Genomic DNA, 17,047 nt, shown 5'->3' with positions numbered 1-17,047 from the left:
ATCTTCTTTCAGGTTAAGAAGACACTAAATTATTACTCTGCTGAAGAAGTTCTCTTCAGCTAAAAAGGAGTCTATTAATTATTGTCCCATCCCAATTTAACCATCTGCATATAGTATTTTGAAAGGATCAGGTTGGGGCAGTTGTAATTATTTAATTTATATGAAAAAATCCTGTAATCTTGTTTTGGAGCTGATCCTGGTCAGGCTGGTTGATTCTGGCATAGTATTTGTTTTCATCTTTTGGACATATTGTACCCAGGAATGTAAGGAATCAAATGTCTTTTTATGGGATCATTTAAACTGACTGGAACTTCTGGTAGGTTTATTGAACACTGTATGAAATTTATTTTTCATTTATGTATCTCAGTGATACTGAGTCACTTTTTAAATAAAATATTCATGTGGCCTTGTGCTGGTTTAATATAGAGTTCCTGAAATGTCTGTCTTAGCCTCCTTTTCATTCAATATGTTTCCCTTTGCTCCTCTTTTCACAAGTTTTGTTCAAAATCTTTATTAATGATCTGGATGATGGAATGAATTGCACCCTCAGCAAGTTCACAGATGACACTAAAATGGGGGAAGAGGTAGATATGCTGGAGGGTAGGGATAGGGTGCAGAGTGACTTAGACAAATTGGAGGATTGGGCCAAAAGAAATCTGATGATGTTCAACAAGGACAAGTGCAGAGTCCTACAGGCTGGGAACCAACTGGCTAAGCAGCAGTTCTGCAGAAAAAGGCTGGGGATTACAGTGGACAAGAAACTGAATATGAGTCAGCAGTGTGCCCTTGTTGCCAAGAGGGCCAACGGCATATTGGGTTGTATTAGTAGGAGCATTGCCAGCAAATCGGGGGAAGTGATTATTCCCCTCTATTTGGCACTGGTGAGGCCACACCTGGAGTATTGCGTCCAGTTTTGGTCCCCCCACTACAGAAGCGATGTGGAGAAATTAGAGAGAGTCCAGCGGAGGACAATGAAAATGATTAGGGGGCTGGGGCAATGACTTACAAGGAGAGGCTGAGGGAACTGGGGTTATTTAGTCTGCAGAAGAGAAAAGTGAGGGGGGATTTGATAGCAGCCTTCAAATACCTGAAGGGGGGGGTTCCAAAGAGGATGGAGCTAGGCTGTTCTCAGAGGTGGCAGATGACAGAACAAGAAGCAATGGTCTCAAGTTGCAGTGAGGGAGGTCTAGGTTGGATATTAGAAAACACTATTTCACTAGGATGGTGGTGAAGCACTGGAATGGATTACCTAGGGAGGTGGTGGAATCTCCATCCTTAGAGGTTTTTAAGGCCTGGCTTGAGAAAGCCTTGGCTGGGATGATTTAGTTAGTGTTGGTCCTGCTTTGAGCGGGGGGTTGGATTAGATGACCTCCTGAGGTCCCTTCCAACCCTGATATTCTATGATTCTATGATTCTACGTGTGAACGATCACATTTCAAGAAGGGATACCAAGTTATAGTTTGGTATTTGCACATGGATTCCACCTTAAAGCTGTCTCAGTTTTCTCATCATGATTGTCAAAAATCTAAATCTGGATATCACAGACTTATTTCAAAATTATCAATATACCAAACCAGTGGCCACCTTACACTTGAGTGAAGTCAGTGTACTCTTCACCAGGGTCTCTTGTAACTTCATAGCGGAGAAGAGCAGTTCTGGTCTCCGATGTTTAAAAAAGATGAACTCAAACTTGAACGGGTACAGAGAAGGGCCACTAGGATGATCAGAGGAATGGAAAACCTGTCATATGAAAGGAGACTCGAGGAGCTCGGGTTGTTTAGCCTAACCAAACGAAGGCTGAGGGGGGATATGATTGCTCTCTTTAAATATATTAGAGGAATAAATACCAGGGAGGGAGAGGAATTATTTCAGCTCAGTACTAATGTGGACACGAGAACAAATGGATACAAACTGGCCATGGGGAAGTTTAGGCTTCTGATCGTCAGAGGGGTGAAATATTGGAACAGCCTTCCGAGGGAAACGGTGGGGGCGAAGGACCTGTCTGTTTTTAAGATTAAACTAGATAAGTTTATGGAGGGAATGGTTTAATGGGATAACATGATTTTAGACAAACGAACAGTGTGCCATCGCTGGTAAATAGTATCAATGAGGGTCTGGCTGGAGAATCTTGCCTGCATGCTCGGGGTTCTACTGATCGCCATATTTGGGGTCGGGAAGGAATTTTCCTCCAGGGAAGATTGGCAGAGGCCCTCAAGGTTTTTCGCCTTCCTCCGCAGCATGGGGCGGGGGTAACTAGCTGGAGGATTCTCTGCTACTTAAAGTCTCTAAACCAGGATTTGGGGACTTCAACAGCAGAGTCAAGGGAAAGGGTTGGGACGGCTTTGTGGCCTGCATCATGCGGGAGGTCAGACTAGATGATCATAATGGTCCCTTCTGACCTTAAAGTCTATAAGAGAGAGGCTAGATCTTCCTGCTCCAAAAGTACAGGTGTCCACCACTTAAGGAAAAGAAGAATCTGCTTTAGCTGTTAGCAGTATGGAACCTAAAAATCACAGTTGGACATTTCTGTTTACATCCAGTAGAGGGCTATGGAACTGTGCACCAACTAGTGTGGTAAATAGAGCTATATGAAAATCAGAATTTCTATCCTGCAGGAAAATTCAATATTTTAACATTTGTTTTTATCCTGAATTAGAACTAAAAGTTGAAATATCAAAATTATTAATGGAACAAAAAGTTTTAAATTATTTCAATTTGGAAATATCAAAATGTTTTGATTCATGTCAGTTTCATATTAAACTGTCAGTAATTTCGCAGCAACTGTATTTTCCATTGAAAAACTATTTCAATAGAAATTTCCCAACCAGCTCTAGTGTTAACATATATTTTTAAAAGAGGGGGCAAAAAGACAATTTTCAACCTTACTTTTAAACAGAATAATCTGGCAGCCATCAGAGCTTTTATGAGATCAAGAATACAAGAGTCATTTGAACTTTATGGTAATGAAGCTCTTATCTCTTTTTTATTTATTTATTTAATGTTTACCATAGAAATATAGTTCAACTTCCCAGTTTTTTAATGCAGACTTTCAATGTAATGGTACTGTTTGCTTTTGTAACATCAAGAATCAAAACAACAACAGGCCACTGCTAAGTGTGGTCATTCTAGCATCTGTGGTTGTAAAAGAGAACAGGCACAGGCTGTGAGGAGGCACATTGAGCTGCAGCTGATGAGAACTGAGAAAAGCTGATGACAGAGGCTTTTACAAGGCAATGGAAAGGAAGGGAGGAAAAGAAGCTTGAGGAAAAGGACTGGCAGAAATGGGGATTTTGTTTGTTCAAATTTATAAACCATAGTAAATACACAAATATGTCCCATCAGACACAAGAATATAAAACCCCACCATAGAAGGCATGATGATAATCAAATCTCTCTAAGTCTTAGACCAATCCCTCCCCAAGATTAGGAGAAAAGATCAGCCTTGCACCACATCTTGAAGATTAACAAATCCCAACTTTGATTGGCCTAGAAGGGGAGCAAATTTCAGTGACTCCGGATGGACTTCTTTTAAATTGAGGTCCCAAGACATTCAGGGCTTTATCAGTTTTAACTAGAACTAGTCAACAACAATTGATAGACATTTCCCATTAGAAAATTCAGCTTCATCAAAATCAAAACATTTTGTGGGAATGTATCAGTTTTGACAGATTTTTTGATGGGAAAAAGTCAAAATGAATCATTTCATCATTCTCATTTTATTTTTCGATGCCGAAAGGTTTCATTTCAATAAAGTTAACATGTTTTGTTTCAATGTTATTGTTTTCATTTAGTTTTAATGTTTATATTTATATATACTTAATGATTTCTATATCACTTTATGTTATGTTTAATATTTTATATTTTATTTTAGTGTTTCCATGTTATTGAGAGGAGATATTTGTACCTTAGCAAAACGTTTGGATGGGGAATTTTCATTTTGTGGGAAATTTTGAAACTTTAGTTTTTTGTTCTGATTTTGGATTTTCAGAATGTCCTAAGGAATGGAAATTTCCTTTTCTGACCAGCTTTTTATTTATACCATAGCACCTTGGTGCCCCAGTCATCGACCAGGACTACAATGTGTTGGGCTCTATACAAACACAGAACAAAAAGACAGTCCCTGTCCCAAAGAGCTCACACTCTAAGTAGTTTAAAAAAAATAAAATGAGACCACAAACTAAGGCCACATCTACATTTTGGCCCACTTGCGGCAGTATATAGGTTAAGTGTCGCTGCAGGCTGTGGTGAAAGGCAGGCTGTGTCCTCACTGTGATGTGTAGTTACACGTTAATGAAAAGCTCTGTCAGGGGGAGGCAGCAGGGGAGAAGCAGTATAAGGGAGCTGCTGGAGCCTTTTCCTTCCACATCCCCCATGTCAGAGTTTTTCCCCACTGGCAGAGTCTTTCGCTGTTGCAAGGAAAGGCTCGGGATGCAGAGAGGCAACTGTGGGACAGCACACTGCTAAAAATAACATTGGAGGAGGGGTGCCTTGCCATCTACACGGCTATTGATACCCATGCTAGGGGGGCATGTTGTATATATACTCAACATGTTGCCAAAAGGAGTGTGCAGTATAGACATATCCTAAGGTGAACTGGTTTGTCCTAGCCTTCAGTTTCATTTTAATAATATCGGCCTTATTCTTCTGTCTTTGAATAATGGTGTAACTCCACTGACTTCACTGGATTGCTTACACTATATGAAAGGAGAATCAAGCCCATCATGTTTGCTTGTTTATGTAATATAACCAAAATGATATGTAAGTACTTATTTTTAAATAACCTTTAAGGAATAAAATCTTTTATTCTGTCTCTTTCAATGGTCGTTTTACTTTCACATTAATTTCACTGTGCCGAAGATATTCAATAATACAGGCACTATAAAACACTATAGAAAGGCAAAATTGTATTTTATTGTGTTATATAAAATGCTAGAATTTCCAGATTTTTTTTAAATTGACTATAATTTATAGTGGAAGTAGATCCCAGCCATGGACCTGTACGCTAATCATACATGCCACTGATCAACTGTTTGGAAGCTGGAGGAGGTGCTTGGGGGAGAGCAGACAGCAGCAAGTGGCAGGCAGGTGGAGGCCTTAGGGGCAGGGCCGGCACCAGGCACCAGCTTGCCAAGCAGGTGCTTGGGGCAGCCACTCTGGAGAGGGGTGGCACGTCCAGCTATTCGGCGGCAATTCAGCGGACGGTCCCTCACTCCCGCTCGGAGCAAAGGACCTCCCGCCGAATTGCCACCGAGGATCGCAATTGCGGCTTTTTTTTTTTTTTTTGCCGCTTGGGGCAGCAAAAAATCCTGGAGCTGGCCCTGCTTAGAGGAGGGGTTGGAGTGGGAGTACAAGAAACCCAACAGTAGGTAAAAATGGAATAACCCTTCCTCAGGGAAAATTTCCTTTTAACCTTCCATAGTTAGAAGTTGCCTTAAAACCTGAGGTCTAATCCTTGTTTGATTTTTTTGTTTGTTTGTTTTGGTTTAGTTTAAGTTTGGTTTTTGTATTTACAGTTATTACTCTGGATAGTCTTGTTGTCCATATACATATCTAATCCTTTTTTTAATCATACTGAGCATGTGGCCTCAATAATATCCCCTGGCAACAGTTTCCACAGGCTAATTGTGCATTGTGTGAAAAACTACTTCTTTGTTGTCTATTTTGAAATTGTCACTCTTCAATTTCATTTAATGCTCCCTTGTTCTTGTATTATGAGACATGGTGAATAATAAATTCAGATATACCTTCTCTATAACACTCCTTGCTTAGTCATTATCATTATAAAATTTTTAGCTGGAGCAGTATAGCCCTGATCCTGTACCACTGAAAGCAGTGGGAGCTTGACCATGTATTAGGATTCAGGATCAGGCACAAAGTGCACAAAACAGAACTGTCTACTCTCTCACTTGATGCTTCATTGCCCTATGGACTTCTCATGGGTGCTCTGGGACAATTTTGCTGCATTGGTAATTTGTCCCATGTGTTGTCTCTGTCTACAAAAGGCCTTCTCTTTCACCTTTGTAGTTTAAAATGTTTAATGGGTCAGTGTGGCATTCTGGTGAGAGTAAATAATAGTGTTTTCAGAGGGATCTGGTTTTGCACCCTCATTGTCTTCCCGAGCCAATAGGAAGTAAAGACATAATGGAGTTGATGTTCTCAGCTGCAAGGAAAAAGGTGTTCTTTGTTGGCTCCCAATACTGCTCTACAGCCAAAATACTTCTGAAATAAATGTAGTCAAACTTTACTAATTCTGGGTCACTGAGAATGAAAATGATGCTTAAAATTGTTGATTGGCTCTAGTTTTCAAGATATGCTATTGGGTCAGTATACATAACCCTTGACTTGGGAATGGCAGAGGATAAGTGAGTTATAAAGGGAAGGGATCTCAATTTAAACCAGAAATGACTAAAATACATCTTTGACTGGATCTATGAATAAATCTATGACTGGGTTTCGACAGTACTTGCTTTTTAGGCAAAACAATGAATGATGCAATCTGAAGCTGGTATTGCGTCATACATGATATGAATTGCATCATGTTATTCCTAGAAGTCATGAATGATGCAATCATAACGAAGCTTACATCACTTTGCTGAACAAATTGCCCTATATCAGCTCTAGAAATCATACAGTGTCGTGCTCTCTTGTTTGTCAGTGTTTGATTTTGCAAAGGGACACATTTCTGTTTAGCCAAAGTGAGCAGAGATGCCTCGTACTTGTGTGAACAGTGCAGATAACTTCTGCTATGTTTGTGGTGAAGTGACTTTTGCATCACAAAAGCGCAGTATAACCACTATGGTTAAGAAAGTCTATCAACTTTATTTTGGCTGCAAAATTGGAGATCAGGACAAGAGGTGGGCCCCACACATATGCTGCAACACTTGTGCAACAAATCTTCGCCAGTGGTTGAACAGGAAAAGGAAATCTATGCCTTTTGCAGTGCCAATGATTTGGAGAGAGCCAACAGATCATACCAGCAATTGTTACTTCTGCATGGTGCCTCCAGTTGGGAAAGGTGTGTCAAAGAAGAAAAAGTGGACTGTGCATTATCCAAACATTCCATCAGCTATACACCCAGTACCCCACGGAGAAGGACTGCCGGTTCCTGATGCACCAGAATCATTCTCACTTGAGTCAGATGAGGAAGAGGAAGAGGATGAAACCTCTGGTCCTGAGCCATCAATGTCACAGGACCCACATTTTCTCCCATCCTCCTCCTCTGAACCACACCTCATAACACAAGGTGAACTGAATGACCTTGTCAGGGATTTGGAACTACCCAAGAGTAAGGCAGAGCTGTTGGGCTCCAGACTACAGCAGTGGAATCTCCTGGCAGGTGATGTTAGGGTTTCCATGTTCCGTGACCATCAAAAGGATCTTGTCCCATTCTTCTTCATGGAAGGTGATTTTGTAGCCTGCAACAACATCGATGGTGTGATGGCAGCCCTCAACATCGTTCACGATCCAGATGAGTGGAGACTGTTCATTGATTCATCGAAGACGAATCTTACAGCTGTTTTACTGCATAATGGCAATGTTTTGCCATCAATTCTAGTTGGTCATGCAGTCCATATGAAGGAAACCTATGACAACATGAAACAACTTTTGAGGTGCATAAACTATGACCAACATCAGTGGCAGCTTTGTGGCGATTTGAAGGTTGTTGCTCTCTTGCTTGGTCTGCAGACTGGATACACAAAGTACTGCTGTTTTCTCTGTGACTGGGATAGTCGTGCAAGAGATTCCCACTACATCAAGAAAGATTGGCCACTCCGACAGTCATTGGAGCCTGGGAGGAAAAGTGTTCAGCATCCACCACTTGTTGAATCAAGGAAGATTTTGTTACCACCCTTACACATCAAGCTGGGTTTGATGAAGAACTTTGTCAAGGCCATTGACAAAACACAAGCAGCTTTCAAGTACCTCCCTGGAAAATTTCCAAGGTTAAGTGAAGCTAAGATAAAGGAAGGTGTCTTTGTTGTTCCTCAGATTCGTGAACTTCTTTGAGATGATGCATTTGATCATGCACTGCGTGGCAAGGAAAAGACGGCATGGAAAGCCTTCCAGTTAGTGGCAATAAATTTTCTCGGAAACAACAAGGCAGACAACTACAGGTTGTTGGTGGAAAGCCTCCTCAAGGCATACAAAAGCCTTGGTTGCAACATGTCACTAAAGATACATTTTTTGCACTCTCATCTAGATTTTTTTCCACCGAACTCCGGAGCAGTGAGCAACGAGCACGGCGAGCGATTTCACCAGGACATTGCAACAATGGAGAAACGCTATCAGGGCAAATGGAGCCCATCAATGCTTGCAGACTATTGCTGGACAGTGACAAGAGATGCTCCATTTAATGAATACAAGAGACAAGCCAAGAAGCGCCGAGTAGACACTGAATAGGACTAAACTATGTACATAATAGTTTTTTGCCTTTTGTTTCCTAATAAATTTTATTTATATAACCCTTTTGCTGATTTTTAAAGTGTTACATAAACAGGACAGGTGAAATATTATCATGTAAAGCAACCATAAACACATGAAAAGACCTAGGTTTACAATTTATGATTAAAACTCTACTATCTACACACTATACATAAACATAAAATGTAAAAATTTAAATATCTTAGAAACAGTAGCCAATCAGTTATTTTAATTGTCATATTTGAATTCAGCACATCAAAATACATAATAAATAGCACATTTTATCTGTGAAGCAGACGACTTCTCAAAAATTGTAGACCAGTGTAATCTGAGTAGACTGCAATGCTCTGAAGTTGTGGGTATTCATGTCTCTGAATTTAAATCTGCTTTATGACAGTTTCATGCCACTACTCAGATTTTGGCATTACACAAGCTGGGTAGAATAGAAATATTGAAAAATGTGTGGGTGGCATTCCATATAATGCTGCAACTAGTGCTGGCATTTTTAAAAAGTGTCTTTATAACTGCCATTTATAATAAAAGAAAGAAGCAAGTTACAAAATGGTAACATACAGCAATAAGAATGAGCCTATTATTATTAATCAGTTATAAAGATCAGTACATCAACTATTAGAAGATAAACATCCTACTCTCCCACCATTATACTGTTGACATTGACATAATAGCTTTACTCCTTGAGTGGAGATAGAGTTTAGATGACATGTGGGAGGTATGCTGTCTAGTAGTGAAATTAAAAACATCCACTCCAGTCCAAGTGTCTTATTATCCAAGGGCTCCCATATACTAAATACGAATATTCCATCCATTCCGAACAAAAATAATTATGAATATTAACAGTTTTGAAGGCCAGAAGGGACCATTGTGATCATCCAGCCTCAACTCTTGTATAACACAGGCCATAGAACTTCCCCAAAATAATTCTTAGAGCAGAGCTTTTAGAAAAAAACTATCCAGTCTTCATTTAAAAAGTTGTCAGTGATGGAGAATCCACCATGACCCTTGGTAAATTATTCCAATGGTTAATAACTTTTACAGTGAAAGATGTATGCCTCGTTTCCAGTCTGAATTTCTCTAGCTTCAACTTCCAGCCATTTGGTCATGTTATACCTTTCTCTGCTAGACTGAAGAGCCCATTATTAAATATTTGGTCCCCATGTAGATATTTATAGGTTGTAATCAAATCATCCTTTAACCTTCTGTTTGTTAAGGTAAACTGATTGAGCTCTTTGGAACTATAAGGTATGTATTCTAATACTTAACTCATTCTTGTTTCTCTTCTTGAACTCTCTCCAATATATCAATATCCTTCTGAATTGTGGATACAAGAACTAGACACAGACTTCCAGCAGCAGTCACACCAGTGCTAAATATAGAGGTAAAATAACCTCTCTTCTCATAGAACATTGATCCATAAGCATTCAAGATCATTTTCTTCTGGGTTGTCAGTGACTTGGAAAAAGGTAATGACATTTTTGACATAGAGTGTTATTCCCAGTCTCCTTTTTCCTTCTCATTCTTTCCTAAATAGGTTATAACCATTGATTTTAACATTCCAATAATGTGACTCTTCCCACCAGGCTTCAGTAATATCATCTTGGTCAAATTTTTGTCCATAACTGAGCAATTCCAATTCATCTTATGTATTACACAGGTTCTGAACATTGGTGTATGGGCAATTTAAGAATTTCTTCACTCCACATCCTTACTTTTTTTTATTAATTTTGTTCTCTGTAACTTTATTTTGTGCTCACCAAATGCTCATTTGTTCATTCTTTTCACCCTCCCCTTTTGTCAATAGTTTAACACCCTCCTAACTACCTTAGCCAGCCTGTCCCCTAAAAGATTGGTTCCCCTTCTACTGAGATGAAGGCAATCCAAATTATGTAGCCCCTTCTTCCCACAGAAGGTGGATCAATGTTATGCAACAGCCAATACCCAGGGGTGAAAGTAACTTAACGGACTTACCTGTATGCAGGATGGCAGGCGTCCTGGGGGTATGGGCGGGTGGCTCTGGGACCCCAGAAGGGGCGGGGCCTCAGGCAGAAGGGGAGGGGCTGGGTCCAGACTCCCCCAGCCAGCCCTTCAGTGCATAGGTGCCGACTCCATGGGTGGTCTGGGGCTGGAGCACCCACAGGGAAAAATTAGTGGGTGCTCTGCATTCACCAGCAGCCAAGCTCCCCTTCCTCCCACCCCACCTCCTCCTCCCCCCCCCGAGCATGCTGCGTCCTTGCTCCTCCGCCTACCTCCCAGCGCTTCCCACCCGGCCGCCACCAAATAGCTGTTTACATGCTCTGGGACGGAGGGGACGAGTGGGAACATGGCGCACTCAGGGGAGGACGCAGGCTGGGGCAGAGATTTGGAGAAAGAGCTGGAATGGGGGCAGGGAGGGGGTGGAGTTGGGACGGGGACTTTGGGGAAGGGGTTGGAATAGGGGCAGGGAAGGGGTGGGAAGAGAAGGGGCAGGGGTGGGGCCTCATGGAAGGGGTGGAGTGGGGGCAGGGCTGGGGGTTGGGGGGGGTCAAGCACCCACAGAAAAGAGGGGAAGTCGGTGCTTATGCTTAAGCGCTGCCTGGCTCATGTCGCCCGGGGTTCCAGTGGTGATTTTAAGGGCCCAGGGCTCCGACTGCTGGTGCAGTAGTAGTAGCGGCAGTGGCGGCCAGGAGCCCTGGGCCCTTTAAATTGCCACCGGAACCCTGGGGTAGTGGTGGCCAGAGCCCCGTAGCTTCAGCAGCGATTTAAAGGGCCAGGGGCTCCGGCCTATGCTGGGAGCCCCAGGCTCTTTTAAGTTGCCGGGCCCCAGGGCTGCTGCCCCTTTTGCCCCTCCCCCCCTTCAGTGGCCCTGCCAGTATGGTCAGCTGTGTACCAGCTTACTTACTGGTATGCCGTACTGTATTGTGCCATTTTACTTTCACCTCTGCCAATACCCTACATCCTACTACAATACCCTCCATTCACAGGACAGGAAGGTTCTTTAAGAAGATCACTTGTCCATTCTTCTTCGGCACCCTTCCAAGTTCCCTGAAGTCATCTATAATCTGTGAAATATCCTGTGATGCAATGTCATTAGTGCTGATATCCACCAATGGATCCTTGCCCTTTCACTTCAGAAACCTATCGAATCTTAGAGTGATGTCTCATGTCAAACAAACAAAATTTAGCAGCACAAATAACACACATTTTTATTCCATTTACATTTAAAAAAAAATCAAAATCTACAAAATCATAATTGTAAAAATTAACATTTGTTAAAAAAGCCAAATGTCTACAAAAATATTTTGTGTGAAAAATTCCACTCAGCCCTATCTAGGGTAAGTTTGAAGCTTAACAAAAGATCCATTTTGTTAGCTAAGCACAAAAAAGTATAGTGGTGATATAAAATTACTGTTTGGAGTATGAGATAATCTTATGGGTTACAGAGTAGCAGCCGTGTTAGTCTGTATCCGCAAAAAGAACAGGAGTACTTGTGGCATTTTAGAGACTAACAAATTTATTTGAGCATAAGCTTTCGTGGGCTACAGCCCACTTCATCAGATGCATCCGAAGAAGTGGGCTGTAGCCCATTTAAACTTATGTTCAAATAAATTTTAGTCTCTAAAATGCCACAAGTACTCCTGTTCTTCTTATGGGTTACACATTCCTCCCCCAGAATAATTCTGTTAAACTGTTGAACCAAGATTAGAGACCGAGGTGACTGAATAGTATATAGTGACCCTTAGAGTTGGTCCTGCAATCATTTTGTAATATCAATTTTTCTATTCTAGTCAATGAGAGTATGAGTACAAAGCAATCATAGGATCAGATAGTCTTCAAATTTAGAAAGTCATAGAGTTACTTTATAGGTCTGTGCTAACACATACAGTTACAATGGAGTTAAATTTACTCAAACTGTTACATGTCCATATGAATCAATGTACAAAAGCACTATTTAACAGAACTGTGCAAATTGTGTACAGATCTTTCACCTAGGTGAGGCAGCTTTCGTGCTGCTTTGGTGGCACTAAAAATCCTTACAGATGGTCTTAGTAGCCATCTGGGGATTTCCCCATGGTAGCGAAATCCCAGGGTGATGCAGAGAAAGCATAACAAGTAGTACATCTCCCCCTTTCAGCCCCCATCTTAAGGGAATGGCATATAGGGGATGGGAGGGGAGGGGCAGGGCCGGCTCTAGGCACCAGCAAAACAAGCTGGTGCTTGGGGCGGTACATTTTTAGGGGCAGCATGACCGGCGCAAGAATGCCGCCCCTAAAAGTGTGCCCCGGCCACCCTAGCTTACCTCCGCTGCTGCCGCTCACGCGCCACAGCACGCGAAACAGCTGATTCGCACGCCGCTGCTCGCCCTCCCTCCCAGGCTCTCAAACCTGGGAGGGAGGGGGAGATCCCGAGCGGCCGCAGCACGCGAAACAGCTGATTCGCGCGCCGCTGCTCACCCTCCCTCCCAGGTTTGAGATCCTGGGAGGGAGGGGGAGACTCTGAGTGGCCGCGGCGCACACGCCGCTTCTCCCCCTGCCTCCTAGGCTTGAGAGCTTGGGGGGAGGAGGCAGGGCTGGGGATTTGGGGAACGGGCGGAGCTGAGGCGGGGCCAGGGGTGGGGTAAGAAAAAAACAGGGGTGAGGGGCGGCCAAAATTGTTTCTGCTTGGGGCGGCAAAAATCCTAGAGCCGGCCCTGGGGAGGGGTCATAGTTGGAATGCACTTTGTTCCCATGATCCTCAACTGCTGCAACAGCCCTTTGGAACCATTATAACCATGCAGCTATGATTTAAAGGGGTCCTGAGTCTGCCCTAATTTATAGCCCTATAATCTGTCCTAATTTATAGCAGGGACTAAATTCTTGCCTATGGGATCATAAGACCACACATATGGCATAACGCCACATTTGTTCTCCCACGCTCTTGGGTCCTGCACCAAGCACAGTTCATCCAGACATAAGAATTGAAGCCAATGTGTGCTCTTCTAATGACCCTTATACAGCAAATAAAGTGTGACAGACCCAGACCAGTGGGATACAGGAGTCTGGTAGAGGGCAAATATACTGGTCACTGGATGAGGAGTTTTCTGTTCCCTGAGTGACCAGAGCAGGGGCTGCACTAGACTAATCAGGAACCGCCTAGAACCAGTTAAGGCAGGTAGGCTAATTAGGACACCTGGAGCCAATTAAGAAGAAGCTGCTAGAATCAATTAAGGCAGGCTAATCAGGGCACCTGGGTTTTAAAAGGAGCTCACTTCAGTTTGTGGGGCGAGTGTGAGGAACTGGGAGCAAGAAGCGCAAGGAGCTGAGAGTGAGTGCTGCTGGAGGACTGAGGAGCACAAGCGTATCAGACACCAGGAGGAAGGTCCTGTGGTGAGAATGAGGAAGGTGTTTGGAGGAGGCCATGGGGAAGTAGCCCAGGGAGTTGTAGCTGTCATGCAGCTGTTACAGGAGGCACTATCGACAGCTGCAGTCCACAGGGCCCTGGGCTGGAACCTGGAGTAGAGGGTAGGCCCGGGTTCCCCCCAAACCTCCCAATTGACCTGGACTGTGGGTTCTTCCAGAGGGGAAGGTCTCTGGACTGTTCCCCAACCCACATGGTGAATCTCTGAGGCAAGAAAATCCATCAATAAGCGCAGGACCCACCAAGATAGAGGAGGAACTTTGTTACCACTGGTGTCAAGAGTGGGATCTTGGGGTGCACAGCGCGGCGGAAGGAGGGTGATTTAAAAAAAAAAAGGGAGAGGGTTTATTTTTTTTCACAACAATGGATGATGTAGGGCAGACATTGATACAAGCTACGGCAGCCCAGCAGGAGGCTACCCATGTCCAGGCAGCCACCCAACAGGAGGCAGTGCGGCTGCAGCAAGAGACTAATCTCCTGCTGGTGGACCAGGCTGCTCAAGACCGAGCTATGTTGTGGGAACTGGTAAACCAGGTAAAGTCCCTTACAGAGCTGAGTCGCCGCCATGACGGGACGCGGCTCATACGGGCCAGCCATTGGCTGCAGAAAATGACATGGGAGGATGATGTAGAGGCATACCTTCTGGCCTTTGAGAGGACAACCCTACGGGAGGCCTGGCCTTGAGATCAGTGGTCTGGCATCCTTGCCCTATTCCTGTGTGGGGAGGCCCAGAAGGCCTACCATGATCTGCCTGAAGAGGCTGCGGCAGACTACCCCCAGCTGAAAGTAGAGATCCTGGCCAGATCTGGGGTAACGACTGCAGTGCGGGCCCAGCAGTATCACAGTTGGAGGTACCAGGAAGACAAAACCCCGCGGTCTCAATTGTATGACCTCATCCATCTCGCACGAAAGTGGTTGGAAACAGAGTCCCGGAGTCCGGAAGAGATACTAGCAGTTATGGTCATCGACCGATACATGAGGGAACTACCACCAGACCTTCGTGCCTGGCTAAGCCAGAGCGAACCCTCCACCTATGATGAGGGTGTCACCTGGTAGAGAAGTGAAGGACCGCGAGGGAGCTGACCCGACCAGTTAAGGAAGAGGCACCCTGGGTTAAACTAGCAGCACCAAGCCCTAAAGTTCGAGTGACTGGGCCACCAGGAGGGCCCAGGTGGAAAAAGAGAGAGGCTGAAGGCCCATCAGAGGCCACAAAGAGTCGGAGCACTGAGTGAGATGAGGATCGTGATGTTAGACTGCCCAAACCAAGCGACCGGGGAATGCCTAGGGCTCCATATAGATGTTATGCCTGCGGGGAGTGGGGACACATAGCTGCACAGTGTCCCAATCCTGAGGAGGCTATGCAGTGTAACCTGGGGAACTGGGAAGATCCATGCTCCCTAATCCACCTTGTGGGAGTCTCACTAACCCCACATATGTATGCCAGACCAGTGAAACTAAATGGGGTAGGGACCATGGCACTGGTTGATTCGGGGAGTGCTATCACGCTTATCTCAGGGAAGCTCGTTAATAGTAGTCAGCTGCTGCAGGCTAAACGTACGGGGATAACATGTGTCCATGGGACAGTTAGTTACTACCCCACCATCCCAGTAAAAATTGAGATCCAAGGGAACACTACTGAGGTAACAGCATGTGTAGTCCCTAAATTCCCATACCCGGTGATCATAGGGAGGGACTTCCCAGGATTTGGAAACTTACTCCCAGTAGGGGGATTGGAGAAAGATGGGGACCCTAAAATGAGTGTGGCTCCACAGAAGACTGTCAACCCCCAATCTTCTCTGAAATATCCCCAGATTTATTCTCTACTCCCAGACAGGGTAGAAAGACAAAAAGGGAAAGAAGGGCCTTGGGAACCCGGATACTGACTCAAAGCCAGAGGGTCGCTCTTGTAGGTAGGCGGACCCACACAGCTGAAAAGGAGGCCACGCAGGAGGGAGAAGCACCTGAGTCTGACCCCCACCCTAATGCTTCTGAACCAGTAGAGGCAACAGAGACTGGGCCCCTAGATCCTGGGCAGATTAGCCCCGGGAGAGGAAATTTTGGACGGGACCAGGCAGAAGACCCAAGGTATGACAACATTAGGAAGGAGGTGACTGAAATAGATGGGGTCCCCATGGAAAGGAAAACCCAGGGACCAGGACCCTACTTCATAATGAAGAAGGATCTCTTATACCGGGTTGCACCAATACAGGGGCAGAAGATACAGCAGATCCTAGTACCTCAAAAACACCAGAACACTGTATTAAGTCTTGCTCATAGTCATCTTTTGGGGGGGCATTTGGGGGTAGAGAAGACCCTGGCACGAGTCCTACGACGGTTCTTCTGGCCCGGAGTACACGAAGAAGTGCGGAGGTACTGTGCCTCCTGCCTGGAGTGTCAGCTGCACAGTCCCCTTCCCCACTTGAGTGCACCTTTAGTACCCCTTCCCATCATAGAGGTCCCCTTCGAGCGAATAGCCATGGACCTAGTGGGACCCCTGGAGAAGACAGCTCGGGGCCACCAACATATACTTTTTGTTTTGGACTATGTTACTCGCTACCCAGAAGCCGTCCCCATGCAGAACATGGCCTCTAAAACTATAGCCAAAGAGCTGGTGGGGATCTTTGCCCGAATGGGGCTACCGAAGGAGATATTAACCAACCAAGGAACCCCATTTATGTTTGTCAAGGCTGCTTCCACACTATGAACTTTAGGTTACAAATGTGGGGGCCTGCATGAAAACTTCTAAGCTTAACTACCAGTTTAGATCTGGTCCGCTGCCTCCACTCCCAAAGCTAATTCCCTTCCCTGGGTAGCCTTGAGAGACTGTTCACCAATTCTCTGGTGAATACAGATCCAAACCCCTTGGATCTTAAAACAAGGAGAAATTAACCATCCCCCTCCTTCCTCCCACCAACTCCTGGTGGATCAAGATCCAGCCCCCTTGGATCTAAAAACAAGGAAAAATCTATCAGGTTCTTAAAAAGAAGGCTTTTAATTAAAGAAAAAGTTAAAAATCATCTCTGTAAAATCAGGATGGAAAAATAAGTTTACAGGGTAATCAAACTTAAAGAGCTCAGAGGACCACTCTCTAGCCTTAAGTTCAAAGTACAGCAAACAGAGATAAAAACTCTAGCAAAAGGTACATTTACAAGTTGAGAAAACAAAGATAAACTAACACGCCTTGCCTGGCTGTTTACTTACAAGTTTGAAATATGAGAGGCTTGTTCAGAAAGAT

This window comes from Trachemys scripta, chromosome 2 (assembly GCF_013100865.1).
Source record: "Trachemys scripta elegans isolate TJP31775 chromosome 2, CAS_Tse_1.0, whole genome shotgun sequence".
In the NCBI taxonomy this organism is placed as follows: domain Eukaryota; kingdom Metazoa; phylum Chordata; order Testudines; family Emydidae; genus Trachemys; species Trachemys scripta.
This window is presented reverse-complemented; position numbering follows the sequence as displayed.